Here is an 8,807-nt window from a genome sequence, read left to right as displayed (position 1 = left end):
TTGATTATTAATATTGCCAAGCATGGCAGTGAAGCAATGAAAGCTCTTCCAGTTTTCACATTCTTCTCAGTTGTGACACTTACTGTTTGAGTTTTAAATATCTGTTGTTGTCTTTATCCCATTGCACTGAGCTTATTAAACTGATCCACTGTTACTGTTGTGTCAAAATACGTCCTAAATCTCATACAATGGAAATCTCTTAGTACTTTCCTTTCAAAGTGGCTGTTTCTTTTTTAAAAAGAATTCTCTAGAGTAATACTTCTGCTTACTGTATCTTTGTTAACTGCAGCATTCCTCCTTTTTCTGATCAGTGATTTCACTGCCTTCTGCACCACCAAAGGCATACTCTGCAGAAAGCAGGAGGTGATGCTTCCTGTCCTGCCATCCACTCTTATGCTCAAAACTGCATCTGATGACTAACTGTGCCAGCACTCTAACTTTCTGTGCTATTCCCTTAGTCTAGTTTTGTAATGAAACTCCAGTGAGTAAACATCTCCTATAAATGTCCCTTTGTATCTTGGGCAAAATATTGCAGTCCTTAATGACTTTGCACATTTTGCACTGGTGTGCAGAGTTTCATGAGAACAGCGCTGATATAAAAGCACCCATTAAGATCTGGAAGTTGCCTGTTACACAGGTTATCCCCTGAGCACAATGAAGATTTCTAAGAAATGGGATGAAATAAGGGTGAGGAGCCCTTCCACCTGGAAAGACTTCCTCTCCAGCTGCCAGGTTCTGGTTCAGCCCTGCTGTGATGCTTATGCTGGGCACTTCTCAAGCGGTGTCTTAATGCAGATGTTCTGCTTCATGCAGTTTTGTTTCCTTTTGTCTGCTGACACATTTCTTTCACAAGGTGGGCTGATCTCTAGATGCACAATAGATTAGGGAGCTACTGAATTTAAACACTGACCTTTAGCTTTCCTACCGCCTCCAGTGATGCACAATTTAGTTTCACTCATAGTGAAATTTGAAGAATTACTCTGGGTAAGAACAGAAAACATTTCCATCAGCCACAAATCTAGCAAACAGCCTGATTTGATCAGTTTCACTTGATGTATTTCAATAGGAATAAATCTCACTGCAGCCAGTTTGGGGAAAATTTGTCAGCTACTCTTGTTTGTTAAAAGTAACTCCCCAAGAAGCTCTAGGAATTTGAGCTGTTAGATATGTTTGCTGAGGTTCACATTATTTCTCCTCATGTTATGGAAAATATAAATGTTAAGAATGTTACAACTGAATGTTTTGATCTATCTTTCTGTGGTTCATTGGAAAATGTTTAGGCTTTAACTAAGTAAATTTAATTTATGTTACATGGTATAGCCAAAAGAGGGTAAATTAGAGGTGAGGTTAACATTTGATTAATCATAATAAAGCTCCAGAGATTAGGCAGTACTTCAGTGCTGTGATAATTCTACTCTGAGAATCTGGGTATGAATGATAACTTGAGGTTCAGCTCTGACTCTAATAATCCTTATTAATAGATGGCTGTACAAATCTCTAGGATGTGACAGCACAGTAAGTCACTAATGCTTTGTGAGTAAGTGTGATGTGTTTATTGGCTTCACTAACTGGAACACCTATTTGCTTTTTGACAATCCTTTCTTCCAAACACCAATATTTGTGCATCAGAAAAAGTTTGGGAACGTTTGGGAAAGTTTGCTTGACCAGTGCTGTCAGCTCGCTGCCATTCATTCTTCCCCCACTGTATGGGTTTTAATCTGGCTGTCCCTGAGCACAAGCCACAGCGAGCCTTGGGGAAGCAATGCCACAGGAAAACCAATAGCAATAAGCTGAAAACACTACTCAAGAGCAACCTACAGCTTAAATCAACTTTAATGAATGCACCCAGAGAAGAATACAATTAATTCCTACATCTTGAATCTGAATAACATGTCAATTGATTAGACAAGGCATAAACAAGTTGCTCAGATAGGATCTGTCTCCCCACTAATAAGTGGGGAGAAATCTCCAAAATTATTTCTGCTTCAGATCAGTCCAGACAGGATTGCTAAAATCCAGTCTGCAGATCTCCTGAACTGCTCTAATATCTGTAATGTTTATATTTCTTAATAGTTTGACACCTTTGTCCACACATGATTAACCCTAATATTGTTCATCTAAATTCTTCATAGTATTGAATTGTTGTTTCTTCATCAACTGCTTAAAAACAAGGATTAGCTATTGTGTTTAAGTAAATATCTTAATTATACCCAGGAATTACCTGTTGAACTTGTCACAGCTCTGCAGTGCTTTTCATCTTGTAGATCAAATCCTTAGGACTGGATCTGACTTCTATACCACCTTTCTTTGAGCAAATCTCTAACTGATATCACATATTGTCCCTCTCAATTCCTTACATATACTGGATACATAAATCTCAAAGCTGGCTTCCTTCCCACTAGATACACAGCTATGCCACAAAGGTCCATGCTTTTTCAGTCCCACAGGTTTGATCTTTGCAATGCCTTGCACCTGGAAATGAACCCATGGTCACTGGATGGTTCACTGTGCAGCACCCTCCAATTTCAGCTGTTGGGAGCAACACAGGATTATCAGTCTAGTGATCTGATTTCTCATGCTGTTTAAAACTAAACCCAAAGTCTAGATTTCCAAGGCCTACATGGTTTGGCTTAAAGTGTTGGAGGGGATGAAATTGACAATCACAATATCCAGTCCCCTGGGTTCGGATAACAAACTTCTCCCTGTGCTTGGTCTGCCGTCAGGCCTTATTCTTTCATGGAAGAGTATTCCCATAAAACAGTTTCTGAATCCCACTTGCACAGGAAAGCCAAATTAACCGAGCAGTCTGATGGTAAGTTGCCCGGTTGTGATATGGAGCTGCCATCTTGTCATTTGCCACATGTATAACCTGGCTATGGCTACAGGTCCCTGTGCACTGGGAGAGGACTGAAAAGTGAGTGCATCCAAATCTCCTCACTGTGTTGCTTCCCATACAGCTTCTGTGAAACGCATCCCTCCTCTTATACATGTCTGCTGTTCTTTTAGCAGCGTTAGATTTTTCTGGCTACATATTATTAGGCTAGCTGTGCATTAAACTTCAAAAACAACTGGCAGCCTATAAATGCAGTTTATAAATAAATAAAAAAATAAATCAAACATGTCTTTGTTGCTACTTTAGAGGAGCTCTGGGACCACATTAGCTTGGGTGAAGCGTGAAAGAGCAAACAATAAATGTGAAAAGCAAGCCTATGTATGTAGGTGGCTAAATGGAATTAAACATGTGATTATGTGACAGGGGGGTATAGCTATGAATCACAAACCATGCTGCCATTTTTCAAATGAGTGCTGCAGTGAAATAAACCACACTATCATTTTAAATGACATAAATGGGGCTTAACCTTGTTTCTTTCTATCAATCTTGATTGATTATAACTTTTTAAAGAAGTATTTAATTGTTAGGAATGCATTTTGCTCTGTTTTTCAGAGTGCTCTGCTGATGAAGTGTATGATGAGTCACCTAATTGAACAGGGATATGTGTCATTATATAAGAAGAAAAACAGATTAAAAGTACCACCCAAATGCCAATATGTATTCTGATTTTGATTACAGTAAATAGACTTGGGAATATTTTCTTTTATTAATAAAAATTAAATTTGTTATTTTTGAACATTAATATGTTCAACATTAATACATTGAAAATTGTTTTAGGAAGATTAGGGACATTAGTTTAAAAATAAACAAAGAATAAAACAGAAAAAATATTCTGGTGTCTACTGATCCACTGAAAATTTCAATGTCTTCTGATATTTCTGGTAGGAGAAAGAAGAAAATTCTCCTCTTTTCTCAGCCACTAAAAAACCTGGTATTTCCATAACACCCACTGAGGAGAAGATGCTTGGAGAGCAAGTGATGTTCCAGCACAAGTTCCAGATGCTAAAGCAGTGGGTGGTTTAAAAAATGTGGACTGTAGCCCTGAGGTGAAGATGGAGGCTGTGCAATTGCTTGTGTTATGTGACTGGGTGTGCACATACCATGAGGTTAGTGCTAAAGGCAGTGGCAAACAACAGCCCATTATCCTTTCAGTAAATCCTTGCCTGATAATGATGTCAAGAGCCATTAAAAATAATGAGCTGCTCATATCTCACAAAGCACTTTGGGTAAACATAAAACCCCTTATGCATCATTTCCTGGGAAGGTGTGAGGAACAAGAAAAGCTCTTTCCCCATGTGGGGACAATGAGCACGCTAGAACGGGTGCCTGGTGCAGGGACTTAGCCTTGCCTGCCACCTCTTCTGCATTAGCTGGTAGGAAGACCACCAGTACCACCAAGGTTAATGATTTCCTTGTGTCAAGTTGTTCCTGCAGAAAGCTCAACCAGGTGTTACTTAAGTTTGACCTCTCTGTGCTGGACCACAGTGCCCTGGCATTGCCCGGCATGCTGCCTGTCTGATGCAGATGCAAAGCATCGAGAGGTCTAGGAAGACCACCCATATGGCTCAGGTTGGAACGAGGTCCATATATCCTGGGCCCAAACCACTGTTCATGTTGACCTTCCTAACCAGACCTTGCTTGGGGTGACTCCTGGCCCTCCAGCTGCAACTCCTCAGGATAAAAAACTGTAGAACTTGCAGGTTTTAGCCTACGGTTAATTACCCACTCCTCAAGACAGCAGTAGCTGCTTTTGTAGGTTTTTGAGGCTGCTTTACACCCTGGTGGCACTGGGAAGCTCCACACCTTCTCAGGACCCAGCTGAGACCCAACCAAATACCCTACGGCACACTGCCCAGCCAGCGGACTGGGGTCTGTGTGTCAGATGGTGTGAGCAGGTGGGGAACACGTGAGGGTGGGCAGGCAGGCAGAGGTTAGCAGGAAAGGAGTTGTCTCCCTTTGTCACCTGCCATCCCTCTCCTCTGGCTGGTCTCTGGACTCTGGAGGAGATCTCCCAGTCTCCTGGCCTCGCTGGGTGCTCTGCAGGAGATGGGTGCTTTCCTCCCACGGTGGTACCGACCAAGTCCCCCCCAGCCTCAGGAAACATTCGCACTGTGAAAGGCCAGAGGAAACAAAAGAAAACGGTGAACAGTGCTGGTGTGTGAGTCTAGTTTTCCATTTCCTACGGCTGCTTCTCAAGAATTTATTTTCCTTCTGATAAGGGACCAAGTCCTGCCCCTCCTCCCACTGCCCTTTCCCCTGTAGGAATAAATCTCCCAGAGAGTTTCCACTTGCCAGGCTTCAGGTGGACACAGACCTGGTCTAATATAACTTGGGCTGCTGCAGACCACTTTTCTATTAATATCTCTTCAGTTGCTCCAGGACTTATGGCCCCTCATACTTCTCGGTAAGTTATACTTACATGGTACTTATATGACGCAGCAAGTTTGCAAAAAGCCACAGCTGCATAAACACTGTCTGTTGGGATCCACTGACTGAATTCAACCAAGCTCCTCAGTCTGCTTTCAAATCAGACCATACTTATTTACACAGACTATTGTTCATGTGCCATAAAGAAAAACTTACCTTAGAGTGCTCTACATCTAATAAACGGACAAGGAGAACATAACAGGCATTCCTGGGCAAAACTACACCCATATCTTGATAGATACCTACATAGATACTGAACCACCTGCAAGAAATACTCAGAAAAGACATGAGCTGAAAGTCATATTGAAAAATGCACATAGAAATCGGGGATAGTGCAGGTCAGGGTTATATCATTATGAAGGCATTTGCACACAAACACTTACATGTAAAATAAACATAGATGGTCAGTCATGCACAGGCTTTGAACAGCTCTTGTAGGGCTCGCCTTTTATATTAGCTGGGCTTAACATATAAATACCAGGATCTAACTTTTATATTAATGATAAACAGTTGCTTGTTATAGAATGAGCCTAGGTGGATCAGTTAATTAAAAATAATAATCGAATGCCAGCTGCTAATTAGGAAATTAATTAGTCACACAGTAAAGTGTCACTTCTGCATGTAAAGGAGCTGACTTCAAAACGTCTTGGAGGAGACTGGCTTTCTGCCAGCACCAGTAAGTATATTCACAGGAAAAAATAAACTGATTATTGATGACTACTTCTCCTTTGAATAACAGGAGGTCTGTACCCTCAATGAAATAATGTACTGCAGCCTCTTCATAAAACAGATCTATCCTCCCTCTTCTGGCAGAAAAGAGCTTCTGTGAGCTTCTAATGTTCAATACTAAAAAGGAATGCATGAAAATAAAATTCTTCAGGGTAAGGAAAGCTAGTCCTTTGTTGATGTAAGGTGTTGGTTTAATCTACTTGGTTCTCTGGTGTAATAAATACTTGCATGAAACCACTGCTCTTTGAATGGTAAGTGAAACACTAAAATGGGAGACTCTATCAGTAACTTCCCATCTGCACCATCCCAACAGCAAACTGCATTTAAAAAGATGTCAACACCCTTAGAGCCTCCTCCTAGCAGTCTTTGCTGTTCTTCACCTCCTAAAAAAACATTCCTCACAGTATAATGGGGAAAGCAACCACTGTGCTTGTAAATTAAAAAGTGTGTCTGAATATGTTCAAAGTCAGCAACAGACTGTTTTGATATCAGCACAATTTTAGGCAGCCCCAGGTTAATTCCCTTGCTAAGAACCAACATAACCTCATAAAAAGCCATACTACCATAAAGGAAATAGCTCGTCGGAGCTGTGAGGTGGAAGATGCCAAGTACAGCCTGTGTGTGACTATAGGTGTGTTAATTATAACATTTGGAATGCAAATACGAAGACATCATGTTGAAGGCCCAGGGAAACAGATGCCCTTGTGATACCAGAGCTGAAATTATGTTAGATTTAGGAAATCTGACTAGGATAAAACAGCATCCAGAATTCAGCTAGGCATATATGTTACTCCAGAAGTAATTACTGCACCAGAAGTTCACCACCATAACAGAGGTGAATTTCTGCCTCTATAAGCACATGATTCTACAGTGATGCCATACACCTAAGTGGGCAGCAAGTATACATGCATATGCGTGTACCTCAGGGGAGCTGGTGTGCCTGCCACAGTACCTGTGGTTGCCTCTGTTGTGAAATGCTGCAACTGCATCACTGTGGGCCATAAACCTGGCTCAACCACTGAGACAGGAGGAGGAATATCATATCTAATTCAAACTGTGGAGGACAGGATTTAAGCAGGCAGAATGTAATCTTTCCACCCAGGAATACAGATAAAAGTGATGGTTCATTCTCTGTCTTAATGGAAAATCTCAAAGGATAGTGATGGGGCCAGCATCTCCCATACCACCTCTCAGGTGAAAGCCTGTGCTACGGAGTTGTGTGGTGGGCGCAGAGCCAGGACTGAATGGAAGGGAAATGTGCAATTTGCCACACCTCCAGAACTGTTTTTAAATCTCACATACTTAACAATGCAAACATGGTCTTGGTTTTGGATGGCACATGCCAAGTGAGACTATCAATCCAGACAGGCATTAAGACAGGTCTCTCTTAAAGTTTTCCACAAATCTAATTAAATATCATGTTTAACAAATTTGAAAGGCCTACAGAAAAGTACGATTACCACGATGATTCCAGCCATTATTAGAAGAGTGTTGCTTTTTAAATCAAATTTAAGAACACAATCTATGAACAAGTTTCAAAGAACCTACTGATGCTGCAGGGACTCAAAACCTTCAGCGGTCAGGCAACAAAATGTTAGTCTTACTAGCATTTTGATACCTGGTATTGGCCTACTCCTGGGCTTTGAAGATGCAAACATGTGCCATGCAAGCATGCAAGCAGCCAATACCACCTGCCCTTCTCCTCTACTGCTGGCATACTCTCTTAATCAGTGGCAAGGGATTACCAAGTATTTTAGTCACTAGGATGATAACAGAAAATGTTACACCATGGCATTTCAAGTGGAGGACAAGCAGAGGATGTATCTTGTCATTTTAATGAAAGAAGAGAGATACTGTCAAGCAAAATAAAATGAACCCACTCAGTGAATTGTGCTTCGTGTGATATCTTCTGTAAGGTAATCATTGTGGACAAAAACATACCAGCACACATTATTGTAGCTGGAAGGAAATGTTTCATTTCCAAGTTGTTACCCAGTGCTGACACCAGTTTATTAGGAGACATGGCCTTTATTTGAGATGTCCTCTCTTTGATCCTCTAGTAAAAGTGCAAGAGAACAGTATTAAAAATAACAGGATATCAAATTTCCAGCTATATCGCAAGTCTGAAGTGATAGTAGTGGATCAATGAAGAGGAACAGAGATAATGCTACAACAGGTGTGGGTTCATGCTAGCCTGACACATTCCCGCCCTCTGAGGCACATCACTCTTCGCAGCAGCAGGCAAAGCAGCTTGCTGCAGATAGGTTATTTTAAGATGAGCGGTTCTCTGTCCCTGGAATGGTAAAAGTTCAGGTCATTGTACCTATCAGTGGGATGGCAGCGGGTGCTTGCTGTGCTGGTCAGGCAAAATGGCAAACTTATATGTCAGGATGGCTGGGTAGCAATCTTGAACCCTTCGTGCTAGTTTTGCAATGCAGGTACTGCTGGTACTGGTGTAGGTGATAGGTGGCAGCATGTTTGAAAGTTGGGGATGGAAGACCAAAATGAGGAAACATAAAGTAATAGCAGTCTCAAGGGTGAGAGGATTACAAGATTTATTTTTGAAATTGGTTATTTTTTTATTCTCAGCTGTGGCTGAGTCCTGGGAGGCTGTAGAACAGAGCATGGAGAGTTTCTTCCTTGAACAGACCTCCTTCTTATGGACAGCATTGTGTATTCACAAACATCTGTGATTTTTGGATGGTATGTCAACTTTGGATGGACAAAATTGGTGCTAAGGATCTTTTAAAATACTTGC

Source organism: Strix aluco, chromosome Z (genome assembly GCF_031877795.1).
Source record: "Strix aluco isolate bStrAlu1 chromosome Z, bStrAlu1.hap1, whole genome shotgun sequence".
In the NCBI taxonomy this organism is placed as follows: domain Eukaryota; kingdom Metazoa; phylum Chordata; class Aves; order Strigiformes; family Strigidae; genus Strix; species Strix aluco.
The sequence above is the reverse complement of the archived record's forward strand: the minus strand, read 5'-3'. Positions refer to the sequence as shown.